A 26,411-nucleotide genomic window follows, 5' to 3' on the forward strand; every position below is an offset into this window, starting at 1 on the left:
GGGCCAATTTATGGAAATTGGGCGAAAATGGCAATGCGCTGACGAAACAATGCACACTTAAACTTTCCAAAATGTTGCAGTGGCGGGGAAGAAGGAAACAGACACGCCATAATCAAACTTAAAATCAAAGCACTTCGTTTTCAAGCAGTACGTGTAGTAGGGTCCTTGCAAGAGAAGTAAATCAGTGTCGGACAGATTTAAGGTGCCTCCACTAAGGCATGTTGATCCCCGGGAACGAATTGTGTGCATGCTAGACCTGATGAGCACCGAGAGACCATCTACAGATCCTTAATGGTCATCTTTAAGTGGACAGCCATCCAAGACAAAGGTCTAAGGCCCAGTCTATGAAGGTGGCGTTATTTCCCATTGACACAGTGCCCAGCTGTGAGCCGCGGTGGGACTTCCAACGGCTGATACGACTTTAGGATAGATTGGCACAATCTTGCCAGGCACACAACCGAAGGTCCATTAATCCCCAAGGAAAGTACTCCTGATCCAGGGATCACGCTCAAATGCCCTCTTGATCGCCGGGTCGCGTCTCGGGGACGTGTTCGAAATTTCTTATAAAAGCGGAAGAGTTGAGAAGGAGTGTAAATACTTGTCCTCCGGAGGTTGTGTACATTACCAGGATAGCTGGATTTTGGTTGCAGGAAGGGCGACTTAACTGCTGCCTAAGCCTCTCCATTTACATTGCTGGCCACAACTGAGCCACAATCTACAGATTTCTGCCCTGCCAATCATACACTACACTGTGTTACTCACATGTTGGCATTTTTGTTGGCCTGAATAAAGATAATTGGCCTAAGACTAAGTGCATCACAGTGAAGAATGCCATTGTATTTTCCAGTTCCCAATCCTTAAACAAAACCATTCCTTAGCAACAGGTAACAATTATCCAATGCCTTTGAAACTGACTAGTATAAAAAGAGGTAATGTAACATTTCACTTCCTCTTGGCACTTGAAGGCGAGATGGACTTTAGATAGCCTGATATCCTGTAACTAGCTCTGCACAAAGAACCTGTAATAGTTGTGTTTGCTTTAGCAAGTTACTGCAACTGGGATCATGCTTACTAGCAATACTAAGTTTAATTCATTCAGCCTTGGTCCAACTTTTCATCAAGGTATATGACCTTAACAAATGCAAATATCACCCCATGAAGCTTTAAATGTCGTTTCAAACTTCCAGATGGTGAAACTTGGCAGAAATATTGTCAAAAATATTGGAATCAATATGCCCATTCATGCCAGGTTGTTACCTTGGTGACAATAATATATATGATGCACATGTGCCTTTGCTAGGATTGCAAACTGGAAGTCTTATGTTTCATTCTGAAAATTACTAAAATTTGCCGGAAATGTGCCCAAGGGCACACAATGACACGTGCACTGAAATGGACACATGGATAGACAGTATCATAATCATGACAGGTTAACACGACATCCTGCTATATTATACAAACTGGAGGTACGTAAAAAGCCTCAGACTTCCACCCTGATGACGACACAACAGGTACTAAAAATTCCCTGCACGCAATATAGCTCTCACACCCGGCATGTTCTCAGTATCAGGTTTCCCCACTTTTAACGCACATCTTCAATAATGGGAACGGACGTGTTGATGCTTGCATTTCCTCAAGAAGACAGCTCGAAGACAGGAAGCAAAGTCAATGACTTCCCCTGCTATTTATAACATTGAGACACTTCCTTCTCCCCTGTTAATAATTCAACTGCTAGGTCATGCCACACCTATGGCAAAGTACATTGTGTACCTGTGCGGTGTAAGATAAGAATCAGTGGTGAAACTGGCCCGCCCACGGCAGCACTGTGACAAGGCTATTTTAACCATCTGTCCAAATAACCCTGACAGAAACAGGAATAGCTGTTCCGTCCAAGGGTGTATCAAGTACTTTATGGTCATAATTTCTGCCTGCACATTTATAGACGTGACGTGGCATACCAGCTGCACCAACTTCAGTCGCTCAAAGAATTTCAGAAGGAGGGCTGCAGATCGCTCTCACATGTTTTTCTGTCTTGTGAATGTCCTTTATTACTTCCCGCACTCCACATTTATACTTTTCCAATAAAAATATGCCAGATCTTTATATCATCAATATACTTGTATTGACTGCATAGTTACATTTTTGGGGGATCTTGCCACATGTTTGTTCTAGTCACCATGTTGTCTTAGTGTTGTTAATACTACACTCTGTGCAATGTTCTATTTTTGGAGAACAGAGATTTGCAATCCTTGTGAATAAGATAATAAGTTAAGAAAGGTAGAAATGAAATAGAAAAAACAGAAGTGAGCAGATTTCCTGTTTGATTGGAGACATTGTGGGGTGAATTCTCCTTGGGTCATGAGGAAGCAAATTAAATAAACTGAAAGTTCCTGGAGGGAACCCAAACCATGAGGAAGTCTCCAACTTAACTTGGCAACAGAAAAATTGCAAGGGACAACAAAACCTGTTCCTCTTCACGTGTTTTACCAGTACTCAATGTCACTTGTACAGCAAAGTCCACAGAGCAAAGGAGAAAATGGAAATAAGGAAGACAAGCATAAACCAACAGCAGAACAGAATGAGATATCAATCGTGCACTCCTCCTAATGTCAAGAAATAACATTTGACTCTTGGCATATGCTAATGTCTGTGTCACAATAATATATTGAGTCCCCTATTCTGAGCATGTTTTGACAACTAAATGGCTTAATTTCTATTTATAACTCACTTCATTGATGTCGCCTTGTTAATAATTCAGTCAGGTAAATTGATACCTGCCAATCTGTTAACACCTAAGTTGAACCATACATTGTACAAACTCCTTCCTCATACAATGCCATTCCCTAGTCAGTCTTCTTATTTATCTTAACTGATTTGTCCCAAAAATGAAACATTTGAACACATTGAAACAGCCCATTAAACTGCACATTCTAACAATGCCATTACCATGAGTGCCATGCAGAAAGTGCCCCTCAGTGTTAAGGTAGGATGATATTTAGACAGGGTGTCATTTAACCTTGTAGGTACGGCTAGTATTTCCTGATACGCCCTCACACGCAGGGGGCGAGAGGTTTGTGAATCAACATGACGTATTTACGGGTGATATGATTTATTTCATTTGTTTGATTTTCTATACAAAGCTGATAATTCTCACCCAGCTCTCAGTGGGCTCCAGGATAGCTTTGATTACTTAACATTATAAGTACAACATAGAGCTCGGTCTGCAGAATAACATGTGAATTACCACTGATCTCACCGTGTGACACCAAAACTCATATATGACTTCAAAACAAGTATAAGACTAGTAGTGTTCTTGACGTATGACGTCTTGTATACACTGTCTGTGCTATATTCACAGTGTAATAAAAGTAAAGTGTAATAAAAATGGATTTCTCAAAGCTGAATTTTCAAAGTAAAATACAATATGAAAAAAATCTTATTTGCTTTCATTCTAAATAAACTGGCCCATTTATTTTCATTGTTATCAAACAGAATTTGTACCACTTTGATACCTTTTGTGTACCAATTGACCTACTTATGCTGCCCTTTTATGTTGCACCCAGATGTTTTTTTTCCCTTTTTTACATTTTAAAATTACCAGGTGACCTACAACCATAAAACAATTGTATCCAATTTGCAGTCCTTGGAGGAGAAGAAGCACATTAAAATGCACATTCTGACCAGGGATTGACCCTGCATCTGTGTGTTCATAAAAAAATTAGCATACATGGTAAGTACCATGCAAGACACTGATGACATCATGTCTACAAAACAGGGATGTGGCTCTACACCAGTAATCTGTTGTCTACACACAAAGCAGTACAATCAGTGATGGCAAGAAAATCCTCAGACCCGCGGCTCTGACTTAAGCTATAGCAAGTTTGGGAAAAACAAAAGATGCAGCACATTGTTACTGTCAGAAGTGAACCCAGCTGGTAGGCATGGAACAAAGAAATTACTCTGATCTGGTACTTCATAATCATACGTGACTCATGCTGACTCTTGATTAAATCAAAAGAAATCCATTGTTATTTCTCTCACATATATCCTCACATTACCAGTAAAGCATGCTTCTTTCTCAGCTATAGCCTTTATTGATACTTAGTCTTTGAGACAGAACATGTTGACATTTTCAAAGTGACTGAACCATTCCACTGGAAAGTGCCATTACGTTATACTCGGGCCATTTAAGATTTCCTACCAGTCTGTGCCGCGATGACGCCTATGAATTATCCGAGGGGAATAAGCATGTGGGTCGGGGTGACTAATTAAAATTCAGACCAAAAATCGTCGCTTCTGCTCAGCTGATGACAAAAAGGGGCGGCTGCGCAGACGGGGTGACCTTTGGGTGCAAATTCAAGCCAGGATCCCAGATGACCACCATGATTCTGGGTCATTACAGACATTTATATACAGCCGCATTTACATGGGACAACTGTCCAGTCTGGACTCCTGAGGGGAGCTGGGAGGAAAGGGTGCCATGATGTTAGTATAAGTGTGCTACAGGAAGAGGGGAGGCTTCAAACTTTTGAACTAATGAAAGTTCTTTAACACACTTTTAAAAAAACTTAAGAGATTCAAAACTTAATATAAAAAATTGAGAGAGACAGCACCCAACACAGAGCACTCAGAACACACAAAGTACCATACTCTCATATATTATCACTAAAACTTCCCCTTTTTAATTAGGTGACATTTAGACTATTTTTTTTCATTCCCATATTAGGGAGATAATGTACAAAGGCTGAGGTGAGTTGCTGCTGTGTTTAGTTGTTAACTGTGTATTGCTTGTGGAGAAAAAACAGCTACTGCAGCGACATAATGAAAATGGCTCTGTATGACCTTGTCAGAAAGGTTTAAATGACACAGATTTTGACAGAAATGTATTAGAAAGAAGGATATGAACTTAATCTACCATACCGCGGAACTTTTAGTGACTTAATTAAGCAGGATACAAAATGTGCCCTTGTGGGACACGTTGTTTGATTTGACCTACACAATTCTGCAGCATCCACCTTGAAGGAAAACAAGATTGCCATTGCAGAATTGTGATTGAAATTTGCTGATGTTAATCTGCCTCAAGATTGGCAGGTCCCCTGGTCCCCTTAAGTGTGTGATCTTAATTGTGCCGCACTAATCAGGATCCCGTCTCCAGCTGCACACTCCGTCCTGCTCCCACCCATCCATCACAACACCTGCCACTTACAAACATCAAATCACTAAATTACTCCTCACGTAATTAGTCGTCTTGTTTGCTAAGTCCAATCAAGCTCAGGACTCCTCTGTTTGTGTAATACGCGCCACACTTGTCACCACGCTGTGCCTTAATTCACGTTCAAATATGCGAGGGAACGCTGATTACTTAGGACTGAAACACGACAGAGTCCCGGGAGAGGAGGTCCGCCGGGAGAGGAGACAATTCATCAAGACAGATGAGTCAGGGAGCTTTATGTTGTGTGCCCATTGTGAGTATTGCATTCGACCCACCAGATGTCAGGCTAGGTTTCACTTAACAATCTCTGCTGCTAATAACGTGCACAGGAATTAAAAATTTAGCAAGTTTTGTCTGGGAAGTCGGCTGCCTCACCCCCATCCGGCACACTGGTCCCTGCCAAATATTCTTAAACCACAGACAGATCATGTACTATTACCCCATTATGGGGTTTACAAGGACTTGCAATGTCAAAAACAGCAACACAGCCATTGCCGGGTTTATTACACAATAATTACTGCATTATATTAAGATTGCAGCCATCCTTACACACCATGTACTTTGCCCAAAATTAAACAGTGATTCAGTGGTTACATGCTTCTCTGCATGGTTACAAAGACTCAGATGCATGGTTGATTTTGTTTTTAATAGAGAAATAAATAGAATTTTTATCATGTTTCCATTTCCACCTCTGCAAGCACCAGAGGTTTTGGGGGAGGTGGCTGTAACTGCATTTCATAAAACAATGGTGGTAAACACTGGAAACGACATTGTTGGGGGTAACTCAAGGGCAATGCAGAATCTCATTTCTTGATGGTGATGCCACATTTGCAGCTTGACTTTGACAAGAGAAATGTATCCACTCCCACTGCAGCACCACATGCTGCGAAATTAGTCATTCCACAGAAGTCTCAATCAGCCATAGGGCTTCTACGTCCATTTTAAAAAGTTTTTCCAAGTAGCAAGGGAGTCTTCATTGCATGATCCCCCATTTGTGCAGCATCCCCTTGAGGTTACTACACAGTCTGAAGTGTCACTGGCGATCAGAGTTCCACTAATGTCCCCGTCACTTCAGATCCTGGATTGCTCGGTGAGGCGCCGTTAAAGTCCTGCTTGTCGGGGTGCTTCATAAACCTCAAGAACAATCTCGGCAACACTCACGGCACTGCGGGCCTCTCCAAACAACTGCACTAAGATGGAAACAACCCTTCAGAAACCTGTTACAGCCTGTATCCTTGTTGGAAGAGTGGAGGGCTTACACACTTTACATCATACCTGTGATAAGGTGACACCGTTTAGAAGTGGGGCAGACTTGTTCAAAGCACATCTTTCAGAACCGAAGTTCTTGGTCCTGTGTAATTGACATCTTGCTATTGGCAGGGATGGGAACTGAAGCATTTGATAGAAAAGATTTTGTGGCAAGGTGCCACCTGCAAACTGTGAAGTAACTAATACTACGTCAGAGAAAAACAGCCAAACATGGTGGTTAACGAATTGACACCAAGTGGGGGCTTATATTAAAGTGCATTACTTCGAGCAGGCTATGGATTGTACAGTAACCTTTTACAATTGTTCCAACTGAACCCATGTTAGGAGCTGTGAGGTTGACAAGTCAGTTTTCTCCTACAAATAAATTTACCAACATTACTTCAATAATATTACTTCAATCAGCAAAAAACATACCCATAAAAACACACTTCACTAAACATTTCACATGTCTTACTACGGGTACTGTTTCTCAGCTACTGTGTTGACTGAAATGATAGCAGCATCATGAAGCCCAGTTCAAGTACCAGCATCTGTAATGTACAAGAGCTCTCAAGTAGCCTGGACACCCACCAGATGGTTAAATTTAATCCACTCCTTACCCACCCCACTTATCAAACTGTACCTCTACCACGAACTCTTAAAAAAAATTTTGTAGTACAAAAAGCTATGTGACAAAATAAAATTAATGTTTCTGACATATGTCAACATATATACAAGATGTTGCGGCAGAGATCTACATGTTCTTATACTGCTTCAAGACTATAACAGTATACACAGATGACATTTTCATGAATATTGGTAGTCAAAGCAACATAACAAAACACAGTAAAACCTGATATGTGTAAAAAGAATCCTGTCATTTGTAAAAAAAATGATCCTATAGGCTTGCTTTGTATAAAAACTCCTCATTTGCCAGTCACCTATTAATCACCTATAATTATATATGTATGATGATGTTAACCTCAACCTAATTGGCTTAAGTCACTTATATGAAATTCCCATTATTCACCACAAACAGGATATGGGCATTTTGTAATTAAATATGCAAATAAGATACTAATCCATATTCCTTGATGTTTTTTTCCCAACCAAATTACATATGTCCCTAGTATGAAAGTCCTGCCCTAACACAGAAGACTAATATTGCATTTTCTTATTAATTATGCAAACCAAGCCCTACTTTGCATAATCTATGTCTAATCTGGGCCATATTTGCACAAAGTACTTTTGGCAAGAGGTCAGTTTACTGCTGACAGCCATGATAATTATTCCACGTCTTCCTGAAGTGTTCTTGCTGCAGCGTCTATAGTGAAGGTCAGGATTGCCAGCTGTCTCTTGAAGGTCTCCCATGCAGTGTCTGGATCTTCACTGTGATCTACTGCAAACAGGGCATCCTGCAGGCCGGGGAACGAGGAACTTGCATAGACGTCGTGCAGACTGGGAGCAACAACTAGATGCCTGCAACAGAAAAATGAAACTCATGTTAGAAATACATGTAAAGGGATCTCAAACCAGTTTAGCTCACTGACGAGCAACTCTTCCACTAGTTGTGACAGAAAGAACAAACCTAATATGCAGCATTTACAGTCTCATTGTACCAGGAAACTCTGTTAGCTGCTTTAACAAGTACAATGTACAGTAGGCCTTGGCTTAATGTCCCGTTCTAAGGACTGCAACCCTTTCCAGTAGCATGCATGTCGTGTGAACAACAACAGACTGGATTTGAACTCCCAACCTCTTAGATCTGAGACAAGGGTTGCTAACTACAGGATTACTAACACTAAATGACATTCTAGTTCAGTGCAATGACCTAATGATGACAGGTGTACCATACCTCCCAGCTCTGAATGAAGTTCATAGTTGGGAACTTTTTGCTTTTATACTTTCCTTTCCACCAAGTGTTTAGGATTTTTTTGCCTACATAATACCAGTCTCAGTTTAAAAATTAGTGTATACAGTAGGACAGTCACTGAAACTGGTACATACATACATGGCACATACATCAGTTCACCTGTACATTACAGATTAAGCAATTAACTTCTGGCATTCAGAAAACTTTCATACAAAATGTATACCACAGCAAGTAAAAAGTATTTTATGCAGCAGACATGCATGTATACTGGCATTTTTTATGCCATGGAGCAGGTGACACTTATTTCACAAGCCAACATCTTAATGAATAAAACATAACTGCTTCAGCCTGTTGATGATAACATCCCAGCTCTTAAAAAGGGAATGGCGCCTGGCATATAACTTTTACTGCTCACTTATTTTCCTCCTCGGCTCCTCTACAACCTGTGACAGATTCTCCCTATGTTCATCACCTTCATCATAAGCAGGGGGACAATAAGAATCCTAAGTATATTCCCCCAGGCCGACCCATTCAAGCACAAGCACTTAATTCAAACTTGGTCATAAAAGTATGGCTCTAACTGCTTCCCGTGTACGTCCCTTTGATGTATCTGGAGGCCATGGGCTATAAACAAAACAGTCCTTATGCTTCACTTGAACAACAATTAAGGAAAAAAGGGCCTGATTTCCGGATATCTTCCTTTCAAGAAGATTAGGTGGTAAAGTCATGATCGTTCATTAGAAGGGATCTCCCTGGAAATTGCCGCTCCTTGTCCCTCGTACTGAGAGAATACATGAAGAACCTCAGCCATTGAATCCGTCCTACTGACAGGTCCCCGAGGACCCTGTGTCATCACCAATGGGTCTATGGGAAGGCTGATTACCAGGAAAAATCAGGCACTTAGGAGCAACATAACGTTCAGCTTTAGGACTGTAATCTTGCCCAACATTAATAAGGAGCATTGTTAGCCCTGCAAAGAAGCACTTTAGTGCTCCCAATCAAGGGTTAATGTACGGATATTACCAAGGGAGGATGGCAGGCACCACTTAGTCAGGCACACACAGGCCACCTGAGAAACAGGCAAGACCCACTCCTGTGCATTAGTGTGTGGCGGAAAACTTTCAGTTTGAAGGCAACAAGAAAACTTTATCTTTAGACATCTGCCATTTTCAAGCTGCACAATTTGTAGCCTCTGCGTCAGCGTGAAGGGGAACATTTTTTTATTGGACGGGAAACATTGTACGAGGAAGTGCTCCACCGGTGGTGTGTGTCACATTAAAGGGAAAACGACACAGTAAAGTGGAGTGGAGTGGTGGCTGTAAAATACCACATGCAGAAGAAATACACGTACATCAATGCAGGTTACTGAGAAATCTGCCTCTGAGTGCTGACTAATTGCTCAATATATAGAGGTCGTTAGAGTCACGACTGACTCATGGTTTATACATTTTCCTTCTCAAGAAAGGAACTTACTGATAACAAGACGACTGTTCACATTTTTGTATTCTATTTCTCACATTTTGTGCCTTAACTGCCCCAAATAGATTTGGAAACTTGGATGACCAAGCCATTGGAAAGAAAACCTTTGTTTCAGCACCAAGGACAGACCTGTTATTCACTGCTACATTACTGTTCTAAATATGAATAAAATTCTTCCTCACAATGAAACAATTACAAATACAGGTCAGGTTGTATGATTCAAGCAGCTTCATTTGTAACAATTTAAATTACAACTTTATTTCAGACATTACTTTGTGTCAAAATATCAAGTGATTTAAAAAAATCAGACCACAATTTTTTCGCCATTCATCCATCAGATCTTGAAATGTCAAATATTTTGTCTCTGGAGTGTTGCCACATACAGAGTGGATAAAATGTATTGTACAGAACCATGACAGAGTGAGGCTAGTCTTAACCTTCTCCCTACTAAGGCAGGCCTTTATCAATAACACTGACTAGTAACAGGGTTAGGCAGCAGGAAGAAGGTTAAGAGGTAAAAGGGACAGCCTGGCCTATGAACAGAGACAGGATCCTTTAGATGACCCCTGATGGAGTAACGGAGACACAGTGGCTCAGGGAGCCAAGGTTACCTGGCTAGAGGACGGCCGGGCAAGCCCTCTGGCTCAATGAAGGCTCGCTCCAGATACATGACCTTGTCATTCATCTTCCGCACCGCAAACGGGCTGGGCAAAACAAAAAGCAGGTGAAGGGGTCAACATTCCCAGCAGTTTCTGGTTTACCTAGAGTTGGTGACGGTGAAAGTTCTATTTTTGGGAAGGAAGGGTGTACATGTCAAACAAAAATATACTCTTAAGTTCTTCTGCTTTGCAGTACAAATTGACAAGACGCATTTGTGAGCTTTGCTAACATTCATTCTTGACCTATTTTAATAAGAAGTAATAAGAAAAAGGTAAGTAAACTGCACACTAGATGAAGACATCATTGAATAGTATCAAATTTTACCTCATACTAGGAGACTGGCCATTATATTCTGCTTCATTCCCTTGACACTACAAGACTTTAAAAAGTGATATATAGCAGGAAGAGAACAGCAGCAGAGTGTCCTTTAAACACTCCCTTCTCTCCTGCCTGGTGCGTACATCAATGTTTCAGTGACAAAGACCAGATCGTGTATGAACAGTCCTCACTTGTTTCTATCAATGACACGTCTCTGCTGCTCCAGGTGTGTGGCTGCCTGGGAGAACTTCTGCACAGCAGCTTTTAGTCCATCTGAAAAGCAGCAAGGATCTATCAATCAAACTTTACACAGTGCGGCTTCTTCTGGGGAATAGTTTAACAAGTGAGATCAGTTGTGGCAGCACAGAAGAGCCTCCCATGCGGTGTAACCACAACTATTACCAACTTTTGCGATCTAGAAGTTATCTGCAATACTCAAAAGAGGCCCTGATACCATCGCAAATAGTAAATCTGTCAACATTAATGTGAATGATAAACCCTTCCAGTCTCTACAGAGTTGAGGGTTGAGTTCTTCTTCCTCCACAGAGGCATGATAAACTTTATGTCTGGTTCTAGAGACTAGACCTAAAGTTTCCTTCCAATATTGTGAATGACTTTTGTTGCGAGTTTATCTTTCACTTAACTTTATTGAGTTTTACCAGTAGGATAGATGTAATGGAAAACACAGCATATAAACACAGGTTACCTAGACTGATGTTCTTTTCATCCAGCTTGTCTTTAGCAGCCTGTTCAAACTCCTCCAAGGTTTTCTGCAGAAAGTCTGCGTAGTCCTCGACACCGAGTGGGATGAGGAGGGAGTCGGCCATGTTGCGTGCGAGCTCCCCCCAGATCTGAACGAGGGCCCGGTGGTACAGGAAGTTTGGGTCGATGAATTTCTTCACGTAGTCGTAGGTCTCGTAGGCTGAGTGGTACATGGCGTAGGTGGAGATGGGGTATTTTTTCTGGTAAAAAAGATGACGCAAAGGAAAATGATATACAAGTACCTAGGTGGTAAAGAGTCAAAAATCTTTACTCATAAGAATTTGTACCTTGAATATGTGATAACACATGTCTTATGATAGGGATTCCTCCCAGTCTGTAAGTTTTAGACCTATACATCTTTACAAAGCTGGCATGAAGACAGATTTTGTGGCTCCTACTTCTCTTTTATAGCTTGTTGGTACTGTGAAAAAAAGTCAGATTGTGAAAGAAGACAGTTATGCCCTGGTGACCATACACTTACCCGGTCATAGTCGTATCTCATGTCCACACAGGTCACACCAACCCTGTCCAACAGGACGGTGTAGTCACTACCTGAGCCAATACCTTCAATCCTACAGCAGGCAAGGAACAGGGATAACAACAAGCAAAATGAGAATGACAATCCCCTCCTTTTATTTGACATAATGTTGGAAAATGATTTAAAGTACACACAGGACGTATTCTAGATAAGTGAACACAGCGTACATGTCATCTGGTTTCATGTGTTTCCAGGTGTCATACACGGTCGGACGACCTTGCTTGACCTCCTCAGGGTTGGGTTGGACCTGCAAAAATTGTGAGGCACAAATAAGGATGATGTGACAAATTATCATGTCCCACTACTCAACCTATCCACTGTCCCTAGGGGAATGCAGGTACACATGTATACATGTATGTACAAATGTAAATGTATGACTGTTAGTGAAGATAGTGTAGCAGAAGTCTTTGAACAGGTGTTCCAACCACCTGTTTGTTCAAAGGCATCTAGAAGTACAGTTTCGTTTCTAAGATTTCAAGGTTGACAGAAAAAAATGCTTTCCTGAAGACAGTCACACTTTGCAATTTGTGTTTCTTTCTTTCTAACTTTACAAGAGGATTTATCATAACGGTGGTCTAAGGAAACAGAAAGCAGAAGAGATTATTGTTTGGCAATACCTTTCCATTGTATTTCTTTGAATTCAAATTCTTCAGTAACCTAGAACATGTTTTTTCTTAAACAACCCTGTCAAATCTACAATTAGAACTCAAACATTTTGCACTGATAGAAACATAACATTACATAACACAACACAATGCAACAAAACATAAGATAATATCCTGATAAAGATACAATGTACACTTACTACTTTGTTTCTTTTTTTATGTGCAGTAAAACTAAACAGTGTATGCCTGGAGATGCGAAAAGTTGCATTGAAAGCAATGACCATATTCGTACCTGCTTGGTGGCATTGTAAAGGGCCTGATACAGAGGTGGGGTGGACTTAATCCTGGGTGTGGCTTGGCCTGGGGTATTCAATTCAAAAGCAAATCTGTGAACACCATATTAGTTACCTACGTAATGTGGTTCTGAAACATATTTTTCTACTATAAGAAAACAAACATTTCAACATTGTAAATAACAAAACAAGTGTGACAACATGGACATAAAATTGCAACAAGAAGACAGATTTCTGATATGGAACATGTTCTTACGCCAGTCCCATTTTAGACAACACTGGTTCAAGGATACAGAGATCCGGTGTACTGTAGTACACAGGTGGGTAAAGCATGGCAGGTTTCTAAGTAATAAAGCATGGCACTATTTTCATGCTTATTCCAGCAGGTACCTTACCTTGAACAGCAATGTCAACATTGACGTAGGCCACAGCTTTTTGTCCCAGGGTCTTGATATTGTCCTACAGTTAGACACAACATAAGCTGTCTTTATGTTTTCAACCATGACCCTTTTAAAAAGCACTCTACCATCCGTAGGTCCGCTTGTGTGTTTACATGTATGCTGCAAAGCCATTGTACTAATCTTATACAGTATACAAAGTCAAATGATGCCAAACATAAGACATATGTACTGATGTAAAAAAAAAAAGAACTAAAAATTGAGAAACATTTTTTCTGGCATTAGGCTCAGTGGCTGGTGGCCTGTTTTGCTGGCATGGAAAAATGATGATCTTTACTTTACATAAATTCTTAAATGATAACCCTTAGGTATCCACCTGCAAATATCCAATAATTAATGTCTTATCTAGCAAGTTTTAAAAAGGCTATTTCTATCAAATTCTTTGTAAATATCTACTGTACAGTTTACATTGTATGTGATTTGCAGTCACTATCAATATGTTTTGGGAACACATTTTATGTTTAGGGAACGTATTCTGCGGTAAATGTTGAGATGTACATTTTGTATCTATTTTTAGCGGCGAATAATTGTGTACACATGTGTTCTTCTGAGTTATCCCTTATCTAATAGTCTGAAGGTAGTTGGGCAACCTTGCTCGTACTTTGTCATATATGTCAGCTGAACAAATTTAGTAAGACACAGATAAATATTATGAATCTGTCTCACCTCTGTCCACTCCGAGGAGCCGATGAGTCCGTACTCCTCAGCCCCCCAGCTGCAGAACACAACTGTGCGCCGCGGTCTCCAACCTGAAATCATACGGACTGCGTTTGTTTCTTGCCTTAACTCTTCAGTCCATGGAAACTGTTTGCTTAGAGAAAGTGTGCAAGTGCCAGCCATGTGTTTGTAACATCTGCTCTGGATACGATTGAAGCCAGAAGAGTTAGCTCATTCCTTTGTCAAACACATCCTCAACACAACAATGACATGATTATAAAATGGTTAATCCATTCAGATATCTTCATACATAGTAACTGCTGGCAGCACTACATCAGTCTGTGTCAAACACATCCCCACCACAGACAATGGCATTATAAAACAGCTAATCCACTCTAACAGCTAATCTACATCAAACATAGTTACTTCTGGCAGTCTGATTTGCAAACAGCATAATCTAGCCACAACTGTGTATGGCAGTATTTCATGTTAAATGTATTTGTATGTTGTTTCTTAATTACAAACTGACGTGGGCCATGTGCCTGAAGCAATATGGCAGTCAGTCATGCAACACTGTCATAAAATTCCGAATGACTAAGGAGCTGCTGCTTGTAGTCAGAAGTAAGGTTTGCATTCAGAATGATTGTTTGATCAATGCTGGTGCAAAATACCTTCCAAGAAAACAACAGGATACTGTACATTTTAGAGATTTTGTTAGGCAAAATAACCAGGATTTTATACCTCAAAGAAGATTACACAAAAACAAAAGACTCCCCTCCCTCTTCCATGTATCTAATCATCTGTAATCCCACTTGTTGCCTACTCCCTAATCCATCTCCTGGGTAGGAAGCCCCAAATTGGCCTTTGCACTCCTGGATCAATGGCACAGCTTACAGGGCTTACGGGGACTTACAGACCTGCGATCAAGATCAATGGTGCCCACACAGACCGGAGAACAGTCCAGCCTTGACTATCACAAGTACAAGGGGAGGCCATAACTCTCATAAGCACTCAGGGTAGGCTTGTATCAAGGAACCAATCCTCAACATCAATTCTCAACTCTATCTGCCATGGGGTAAAGGAGCTAAAACTTAGCTGGGAGATCCAAGGAGAGTACTTTGTTTTCTCTTCAATACTTGATGTGATAACCTAGATTACACTGGTACCTAGCTGAAATTATATTAAACCAAGCCACTGCAACCCTGTCTTGAAATTATGCTTCCTGCTTTCAATCTTTGTTATCTTGTTGTTGCTATTGAGGTCAGAGTAAATTCATTGCAATGTTGCATTTTATTGTACCATATGTATGCACACGCATATAGACTTCCTGATTTGGTTTCTATAGTTGAATATGACTGCTACAGATAAGTTGGAACACATTTCAGATCATAGATTAGAACTATAAAGGCTTCAGAATGACTGATGTTCTGAGCACCACCATGGAATTGAAATCCTTGACCTCAATCTCAAGAAATCCTTAGATGCAAACTGATGGATCCGAGACATTGTCTGTTCCCACAAGATTACTCAGGAAAGACAACAGGACTAGACTGAAATGGAGAGGAAAGTTTTCAGTGCGACAACATGTATGTCTTATTACAAGTACAAATACATACAATCCTCTACAATGTGTGCCATATTCACAGAGAAAAAGGCAGGAATGGTACTATATATGTAATGGCACATACAGCAATACAGTTAGACACATTTTGAATTGTATACTACACTTCACCAAACTAAATGTAGTTGGAAGGTGAAATGTTCTTCCACAAAGTCACATGTTTCATGGCTGCGGAACAATGAATAATGGGTACAATGGGAACACACAAAGCCCGAAAATATAATAGTGCTATAAATACTAACAGTGACAATCCATTGATAAAGTGTGCCTATGTGTTGGCAATTTTACATCCTGAAAGCATGGGATCCCCTCATTTGTCGTATCTGATCCCCATTACTGCGTGCAGTGCAGTTTGCTTGAAACTGCAGAAGATCTATTAGTATGGGGAAAAGCCGCCATCATATGGATCCACCAACCTTGGCCATCAATTACCTGTACTTAAGTTTGTCAAAAGTAGAGCTGGTATCACGGATTCCTTCCCATGTCTGCCCAACACTGCTCAATATTGCATGACGCTGGCTGAGCAGATTTTCATTGGATTGATCGTGATTTTGGCTTAAATAAGAGGATTTTCCTCATTGTGTGGCACTAAGCTGGGGGCTTGTGGGTTTGCGACATGGAAAGGTACAGAGATCATTGAATCATCTTCAATCACTGGGAGGCAAGCTCTTGGAAGACATTTCTGTATCCGGCAGAAGCTGTCACACTCGAAGGCTTGATCTAAGGTAGCATAGGTCCCAAGCCACAACACCTATCTCTGATCAAACCAATATGGAAGTGCAAAGGACCACTGAATGAGGAGGCACTTTTAGGTCCCATTTGGTTTGAGATGCATTTTCCATGTTTCGGTTTGAAGCCATGACGGTAAGGATACTTGATCAGTCCCTGCACTTTGTGACTTATCGGGACTTGCTCCAGGATGTCACTTAATTGCAGAGTGCACTTTATGGCACCAGGTCAGGCAAACTGGCTTTACTTTCTCACTCTTAAAGGATGAAAGGTTTTACCTTATTTCATCTGCACTCCATTACGTAGGTTTATGATCTTCAGAAGTTGTTGCTCTTTGAGGGGCTTGCAACTACAAATCACATCAAGCAAAATAAGACAACATTGATACTACTTCTGTCCATTGCACTCTTTAGTAAGGGGAACATTACTCTAGACTTGTAATAACATGAGGACAGGTAGGAGAAACTATTGCACCTGGGAAAAGTGACCACCAACGGGACCCTTCCAAGTCAATTAACTGGCTCTCAGATCTGACTTTTTAATCTTAGCAAAAGGAAAACAACACACCCAATGACGTAACTTTCCACTCCAATCTTCATTGAAATGGTGAAGACAAAGACCATTTCTGCCACCATAGACTAGTCAGTACTCTAACTGTTAAACAAACATAAGGAATCTGCATATAGCAAACTTCAACTTTCCTGAAGTAAAGTTACACAAGAGACAAGACTAAAATATTGAAGCAAACAAGCATTTCAGCACCGAGGACAGGATCCAAGTAATCTAATACCCATAAGGATTTACGAGTGGCAAACAAAACATTAGGAATCTGCCTATATCAAACTTAACCTAACTTCAGCTACGTGCCCAACACACTTATCTTGAGGTGTAGGGGTTACCCAGTGTGCTTGGCTATGTAAAAGTAAGCTGGAGCAAAGCCACATTGCACCATCAGCAGTCCAAAAAGTATGACACTTTCTCACAAGCATTATGCTTCCAGACTCATTCAAGAAGAAGAACCAAGAAGCTAATAAAGACTAACAAAGAACAAAACAAGGATTTCAGCACCGAGGACAGGCCCATGTAATTACCTTGTTCTGTGTACTGAAACCACATGGTAGGAAAACCTATATCTTAGATACAATATATGCACATAAAAATTTGGTCCTAATTAAGGATTTGATTAATATACTAATATTCATAGGCAATCTCAACACTTAAGTGAAGAGGAGCCATGTAGACTACACCCTTATTTACATGTTAGCATCTAATGATGTTAGGCACTTAGTCTAGATGGCTTTCATGTGAAAATTTACCTAATCATATCATACTCAATTTTCTTATTCATGTTAGAATGTTGAACTAATTGTTTCTCATCACCACATTAAAATTTAATAATCATGTTAGTCAGCTAGTGATGACATTACCAATGTTGGCACCAAGACTTTATCAAATTTATAAACAAGACCTGTCTTTGTATGTTACATGTTCTACTGAACTCAGAAATTAGTCAGGAAATTACACTATGTCAATAAGAAGATGTTTTCTTTGAATCATGTACATTTTGCATTTTTCTCCTACATCAATTGCCATTTAGATACTAAGTTCAACAAGGTACTTTGCTCTAATGTAATATTATGGCCAGCAATCAAGAAATGATACCATACTTTCACACAGGGTTGTTCTGAATTCACGGTTGTTCAAATATCTGTGTCCCTACTGGCTACACAACAGAGCAGTCACAAACTTTGAACACATGGGTAACCCAGGTTCATCTACAAAAACCAATACAGTTAAACAAACAAATTAAGTCTGCACATAATTTGCTCACAAAGCTGCCAGAGGAAATGTGCAAAAAGTGACAGATTTATTTACTAATATCAGGTATGTAGGTCACTGCACAAGGAATTGTTACAGCATCTTGATTTACATGTCATGCTAACCTGGGGGGAGCTTTGTAAAACAATTCACAAAAACTTCTCAAAATATTGTACCCTTTCAGATTGAAAGCTTTATTCATTGTATCAAAGATTAAATGTTGGCATAATAACAAACTTATTTTGAGACACATTCTATATATAAAAACACCATTCCTGAAATTGAGCTAGTCAGATTCTACACTTGACTCTAAATTCTCCTATTCATGGTTACTTTCTACAAGCTAATAAAAGGAATTCTTGATTTTCATAGTACGGATTTTCTCAAGATTTAACCATAGGAGGGAGTCTCTAAGAAAGCAGTTATGATAACACAAATCATCTCTAATACACTCTACATATCAAGATATAAGGCATCTGGCTGTGAAAATTATTTCCTCAAATTAAGTGAAGAAAATGACTTTAAGTATTGAAGCTAACAATGATTTCAGCACCAAGGACAGGATCCAAATAACTCTTGTACATGTGTTCTGAAGCCACCTGGTAGAGAAGCCTACAAGTTATCCTCATCAGTCATGAGATATTACTCATCTTACTATTCTTAGCCTTCAGTACCCCCCATCCCCAGCTCCCTAAAACAGATGGCCCTGCTAAGTAAAGATACTCTTATCTGTCATCAAACTGTTTTTTTCTTACGACTTCTAAACACCAGCTGGCAACTGTAATGTCTAAGTACAGATAACAATCTGAAACAAGATGACTAGAATAATCAAATAATTCACAGATCTATTACATTTCTCATCCAGGAGCTGTAATCAGTTTTGTTGGCACGGGATTGAACAGGCAAAGCAATTTCTGATCACCACCAAGACAGCCCCTATTCCTGATCATCCTTCAGTGACAAAACAGGAGCCACATGGTTTCTGTTTGGAGGCTTTATCTAGCCTACCACACAAGGTTTTCTCACATGATGTAGTCACAGAAAAATTCCTGATTCCCATGTTCTGCCTGTGGCAAACAGACTCCCAGAGGGTTTAATGGATCCAACATTCAAGTTTCCTTGGGGCAACATCTACTAATGTGCAGCTGTTACACAAGTCAGCTTTACTAAAGTAGCTAATGCACACTTGACATTCTGATGAGGTTATCACAACTGGTTCCACTAAAAGAAATGAAATAACCATGAAAACGCTTACTTTAGTGCATGCCAAGAATATCTGCCTGCAACAGAAGCTTTTAGCACAAAGAAATCTTTTACAGAAATGCCTACTTGACATTTTCAACCTAACCAAAAATATCTTTTTCAGGTTTGATCTTTATTAACAGTATGATAACACAATTACATATAAAAACACTGCACCTGTGGCACTGACTTGCAGCTTCTCTTTTAGCAGAATAAAGAACTTTAAAATTGATTTTATTCCCACTTCTGGTCATGATAAGCTATGTTGTGATGAGTAGCTTGGTTGTAATAACTTTATGTCCTTTTTTGTTCAATAGGTATTGAGTAAAAAAGTTATGGCTGGTGTAAAAACAAGAAACAGATGTGCCCTACCTTCCTGTAGAAGTTTTCCATAAACCCTAGTCAGTTCTAGCAGGGAGGCTGTCCCACTGTTGGGGTCGATGGCACCAAACACCCAGGCATCACGGTGGTTACCCAGCAGCACATAGCGGTCTGGAAAGTTGAACAACAAATCAATACACAGCATTGGTTTCCAGTAAGCAGCAAATGGGATCTTACAACTTGGTTCTCTCATTGTTTACATGTCCTTTTATCATTCTTTTCCTTACACATTTTCACTCCACAAACACCTAAAAACTTTCCAACATTTTCTTATTCAATCATGACTACTAGTAAATTTTGACATTCGTTAGGAAAAGGGTATGTCCAGTATTCAGGTTATCCTGATCTATGAAAGATTGATTCCACAAGACAAAGTTTAGTTAGAGCATGAAGTTGACTTTTGATGGTCATAGAACTTTAAGAAACACAACCGCAACTGATATACATTGTACTCTCATATGCTGAAAGAGATGAATATATCACTTTCAGTGTCAACTCCACTAAAGTCTTACGTATCTCAAAGTCCCATAATACATACTTATGATTGGAAAGGAATTGCTTTCTTGTTATAATCAATGCAATACATGTCAAATAGAAGCTCCATGATTTGTTAATGTCTCCACCCCTACAGATAGGGTAATGTTCAGTTCTGTCATGCTCTAGCATTTTGCATATGGAGTATGATTTGAACCTAAGTTAATCATATCTATCTATACATTGTGTTAGTAGAAGAAAATCATATCTACATCTTGTCTAATTATAATTTTTATTGGATGGAGGCACTTGCTCTCTGTGCACCCCGCTTTTCCTCTCACTTGCACGATCAAACCATCAGTTCCACATACAACCGAATCAGTCGCTGTCTGGTGAGCTCTACTCGAGCACACACCAAAGGAATCAAAACTGATCACGGGCTGAGATAACGTCACATTCTCCTCATGACTTTTCACTGATGGCTCTACACTTCTGCCCCTTGAAATGGAGTTTTACATAATCCATAGATTGTGTATCACTTTCTGGCAGCCAGGTAATAAAGGTGAACTGTAGGTATTTTCAATGACAAAATTGTTTTTGCCTAACTGTGTGACCCAACTATGTGCAGGAGCGCCACCTAGAGGAATGCATGTGTATGTGCATGTGCCTGTGTCTCCTCAGTCAAAAGCTAGGTTTACATCAATATTTCAGGTTGCTGTCAACACATCAGCTGTTTATTTTAGAAGGCACAGGGCAACCTGATTCCTCCAATAAGTCTTGCACAGAAAACATAACTTGTGTGAGAGTGGGTATTTTGAACCCTGTAAGGTGTACATCACTGTACAAATTTGCCTCAGTATTTGACTCTGCTGAAAGACCACACCACATTTCACTATGAATCAGAAAACAAAATCAAAGAAAAATGATCTGTCTCCAGATTTTGCCCCTACATATAGATTGTAGATAAAAGATTTGATATTTGAATAGACACTGAGACATCCCTAGCTTATAATATATACTTACTGTACCAATTTACCTACCTGATTCTATACTGCCATTGATATACCCGATCACATTGGTGATGGTCCTGTTCTCAAAGACATTGTGCACGTGCATCTTCATCTTCCTGGAGGGAACAAGAGGAGTTGCTTGTTTTGATGTTGTCTGTCATACTGACATATAAAAACCTGCCTCCAAACATTAAATGTTACATGTATGTGAGTCAAACTTAAATAGTTTTCAAAAGTTGTGTGATTATCAAATTGAAACACCAAAATACATATGTCACCGGTAGCACTATAAAAGCATGTTTTAACCTACCCATTGCCATATTCCCCAGTAAAGCCAGGCCCAAGTCTGTAGGTGATGTTCAGGCCTCCTACCCAGTCCTCTGGAGCCTCTGCTCCACCAAGGTTTCTACACATACGCACACAAGCATTCAAAATCAAATCTAAGATGATACTACATAACACATAGTATTTTGTACCATTCAACAAATGAAACTGTTAAATGGTACCAGACTGAAACTGCATGGCAAGTATATGTATTTAAGGGACTGATAATGTAAAGCAGTTATTCTCAATTGAGGATGCTTTTTCTATTGGTAATGCAATATTGCCTGAGGCTCCCACATATACAGGAAGAAAGGCTGCATATCCTGTCCAAAATCTACTTACAGTGAAGACCGGAGAGGTTACCACGAAAAGTTTCAAGATTTACATTATATCATTATGAAGGAGAGTCTTGGCCGACCTGAGGTATTTTACAGCATCGCCCCAGCTGATGGGGGTGGTGGGGATACGTGGCAGTTTGGCATCTTTCTGCTGCAGTCTGTATGCAGTATCTGTGGGTGGGAACAGAAAACTCTGTCTCTCGGATTTTAGAGATGTACTAAGGGATATCACTACTTGCAAGTAGCATGTGTGAGTCATCTATTTTATTTAGCTATTTCAACCACTTCCTTCTTATCATAAACTTGTACATATATGGAAGACATTAATAGGGGTTTGTACATTAATAGACATAGATATACATGTAGGCAGGTGTACAATCATTCATCAGTAGAACACAAGTTATTCAATATACAAGTATGCCCCCTAGTGGTCTACATTATAAATACAGATCACCTGCTACAAATGTAGTTGCTGGTACATGTAGTACATGTTGGTAATTGAAACATCCAAAATATTTGTGACCTAGTAACAATAAAGCAGAAATAGTAAGAAATCTTGACGTGTAGTCTTGATGTGTTGTAGCCAAGTGGGAAACTGAGGTATGTTATCAAGTCCATGACGTATGTTATCAAGTCCATGACGTTAACCACCATAGTATCAGATCTCCCCCTCACCTGTAGAAGGGAAGCCAGGTGTGAGTGCGTCGCCCTGCCCAGTGAAGAGTGTCCCACGTTGTAACCCAGTCTCAGGCATCCACAAACCTTTGGGGTACGCAGGAAGGTTGTTAGGGTCAACGTCCTGTGGGTCAGAGTAGATGATGACTCCTATTGCTCCGGCTGCCTCGGCATTCTCCACCTGCAGATAGCACGCAAAAATAAAGGCAAAAATGGCATGTTTAAAGTTAAAACTTTTGTTCCAACACAAAAAATTCTCTCACCTGGAGCTTTCCACCAGTCACTCTGGTCTTCCTCAGTAGACTGACCCAGTGAAGCTTGTCACATGGCTTCTTTGAAGTGTGACGTCAACACTGGGTCAAAGGTATCTGGCAGACGATGTCGACCCCCATCGCTTTTCAATGTAGGGTGATGGGCCCTGATGTATATGGCTTCCTTCACCCCTCTCAAGAAATAGTCTTGTTCAGTGTCTAAAATCCTTACAGTGTCAAGTGAAACAAAATGTCCGGGTGACTCTATGTGGATGCGTTGAGACACCTCTGAACTGGCAGAGCTAGGCCGTGTATGTTCTTGAAACCTGGCTTTTAGAGACTTCTCTGTTTCCCCAATGTACGTTTCCTGGCAGGGCCCTTGTTGTAGCCTGCCACGGCAAAAACAACAAGCTGCAGGGGATGTGGTAAATGACACCACACTTCTTCTCTTTGGGGGTTTTGTCCTTGGGCGCAACAAGAATGTGTCTTAAAGTAGTGGTTGGTTTAATACACTTCAAAGAAGCCACGTGACAAGCTTCACTGGGTCAGACTACTAAGGAAGACCAGAGTGACTGGTCGAAAGCTCTAGGTGAGAGAATTTTTGGGGGGGTTGGAACAAAAGTTTTAACTTTAAACATGTAACTACCAACAACAGATGAACTTTCATGATAGCAAAAATGGCATGTCACTTTTCACTTTTATCATTCATGATTTCTAGTGAAAAAGTAAAAAATGAAGAAGCACAATGTTAAGACGTGATCCAAGTCAGCATATTGTTTTAGTTATAAGAAGTGAAAAGTTGAAGTCTGAAGTAAAGTTAGTATGACATATCAAAGCTAATGTCTGTCAGCAGACTCAAGTAAGCTCCAACCTTGCTGCCTCGGAAGATCCGCCCATATCTCACGATGATGATTTTGCCACTGCAGTTGATGTTGTTCTTCTGTAGGTACTCAAAGTCTTTTACTGTTCCATAGTTACCATACACCAGGTCACCCTGAAATGGGACATAAAAATGATAACTTTGTGGAGGTAATCTGTAGCTCATTGCCACTGAAAGGAATTAAAAGATGATAAGGTGAGACTACATTACTTTTAGTGACTTTCAATATCTGTACTGCATATCTGGTTATAACCAACAGCTTTGCAGGCATGTGGTGGCACCCTGATGATTGACCTATCACACCTAAGCCAAGGTGCTGTTTTTAAGCTATCTATAGGGGATGTAGTCGATGTACCCACTGTACTCCGTGACAATGAGTTCTCCTCTGTGGTCGTTCTCAAAAAAATGAATTATTGACCATCTCAGTCCTGGGTTGGCTTTGTAAGTACTTGTTGATATAAATGTTAGTCAATGTTGTTGTACCTCTGGCTCACCACTGGGTGAGTAGGCATTGAACGGTCGCGTCACGTCCGAGTCGTTCTGCTGCGGGATGATGGGCTTCTCACGTGGGGACGACTTCTCCACTTCTTCTCCAGCGTGCGTGAGGATGGACACGTAACTGTCCGTGGTGTTGTCAGGGTACGACATCAGGACCCTGTAGGGAACTTTCTTCACCACATCCAGACCGTAGTCCTGCCACTTGTCGTGGATGTAGTCTACCAGGACCTTCTCATCACGGGCGCTGCCTGCGAGATGGGGCCTGATGGTCAGAAACCTGAAGAAGAAGGTTATTATATTAATGTCACATTTTGGATCAATAGTCTTTCTGACTTATCTTATTGTGGGGGTGGGGGGTTCAACAGGTTTGTTTGTTTGTTCCGCTTCACTGGTAAACCACCTTTAGGCATTTTGTAGTTATTGGATATTAAATCTTCCTAAAACTAATAAGAGTTCTTCAAATTAACGAATATTCAATTGAGGTTTGATATCAGCTATCATAGCTAGTATCTTTTAAACGTAGCTGATATCACATGAGTTACTAGTAGAAACAACTGATGAAATATGTGGTTTCAAATTACATGAAATATGTCATGCATGACATTTCTGGGTAATTTGTTGTTACGGCCCCAGGAGTATATTTAGTAGCTGGATGCAAACCAGTCTATCTTTTCAGTTCATATTTCACTGCTTTATATAATAAAGGAGAGTCATGGCTATTTAGATCATATGTATGTCATTCTTAATACGATAAGTGTGCAGAGCCAAAAGTGTTGAACAATAGGCGGTGTAGAACAATAGGTAGCAGTACACCAGGTGTTCAGGTCAGGTGTGTACCTAAATAATTTTACAGGTAACGTTACAGGCCTGTACTAGGAACAGGGCCCTACTGTCTACAGTTTATTTGTAGGTTAGCAGACATATACCTAGTTATTGAGTCAGATTACGTAAATCATTACAGTGTGGCAAGACAGCTCACGCACCTTAAGTGTTTATCAATCTCAGCAGGCTTCACTTCGTCTATCATTCTCTGGGTGATGCTTGTGTCCCCCTCTCTAGCCCATGGCCGTTGTCCTCGCGCCACGCTGTCCCTGAATTCGTAGTACCCAAGGACGGCACCTAGAATGACCCCGAAGAACAGAACGACGATGCCGACGCAGACCAGACGACACTTGGACCAGACGACGGTGCCTCTGCTTCGCCGGCGGCGGAAGTCGTACAGTTCTATGTCGTCCATGGCGTCATCATCGGCGAGGTACCGCCGCTCACTCGAACTCGTCATTCTGTGCATTGCCGCGGCCGGTACCAGCGGAATCGCGTTTTCCATACACTGTCTACAGCCCCCAGGTCCTGCACAGCGCCGGGGGAACTGTCTGCGTCACAGAATTAAAGAGATTTCGTGGACAGAAATCAGACTTGGCAACTAACCTAAAGTCTCTGCCTAAGCTTGTTGATTTCAACATCGTTTGGGTTAGAGGTCATTGGACGAAACCACTGTGTAGGTGACATAGGGAAGATGACACAGCCAGTTTGGTTTTGACCATGATAAGATACACATGATTGGTACCATCTGGGTGGGCAAATTCCCCTTGTGATTTTTGATAACACGTAGCACATAAATTTTAGTATATAAGGAGAATCAGATAATTCAGAGAATCGCAAGGGGAATTTGGCCGCCCAGAGATAGTACCGATATGTCCTCTGGTCCATGCATGGGCCACTAAGCAGGGGCGCCCTCTGTCTGCTTGGATAGGTAATACAGACTACGCGAGTTGGGTGCCATGCATGGCCAGTGACCTAATCAAACCACCAGAAATGCATGAAGCAATATATGATTTGAAACATGTACCATATGCCGAAATAGGCTGGTTCTCTACAAATGATCGCTACGAGGCTTGGTTAAATGCCAAAGTGCTTTACCGACGAGCTTATATAACGTTACATGTGGGACCTCCTTGGTTTTACCAATATAATAGACTGAGAGAGTGTCTGGTATGTGAAAACAGACCATGTTGTTTGTTACAAGGTTGAATTGTGTATTTTGACTGTCCTACCCTTAACGCCTAA

General features: G+C 40.6%; 1 pseudogene; it reads right to left on the bottom strand.

Annotated features, from left to right (window-relative positions):
* Positions 1-5,840: 5,840 nt before the first annotated feature.
* Positions 5,841-25,823, bottom strand: LOC109472273 (annotated as a pseudogene).
* Positions 25,824-26,411: the final 588 nt, after the last annotated feature.

The sequence above is a fragment of the Branchiostoma belcheri genome, unplaced genomic scaffold (genome assembly GCF_001625305.1).
Source record: "Branchiostoma belcheri isolate BF01 breed outbred unplaced genomic scaffold, Haploidv18h27 scaffold27, whole genome shotgun sequence".
Lineage (NCBI taxonomy): Eukaryota > Metazoa > Chordata > Leptocardii > Amphioxiformes > Branchiostomatidae > Branchiostoma > Branchiostoma belcheri.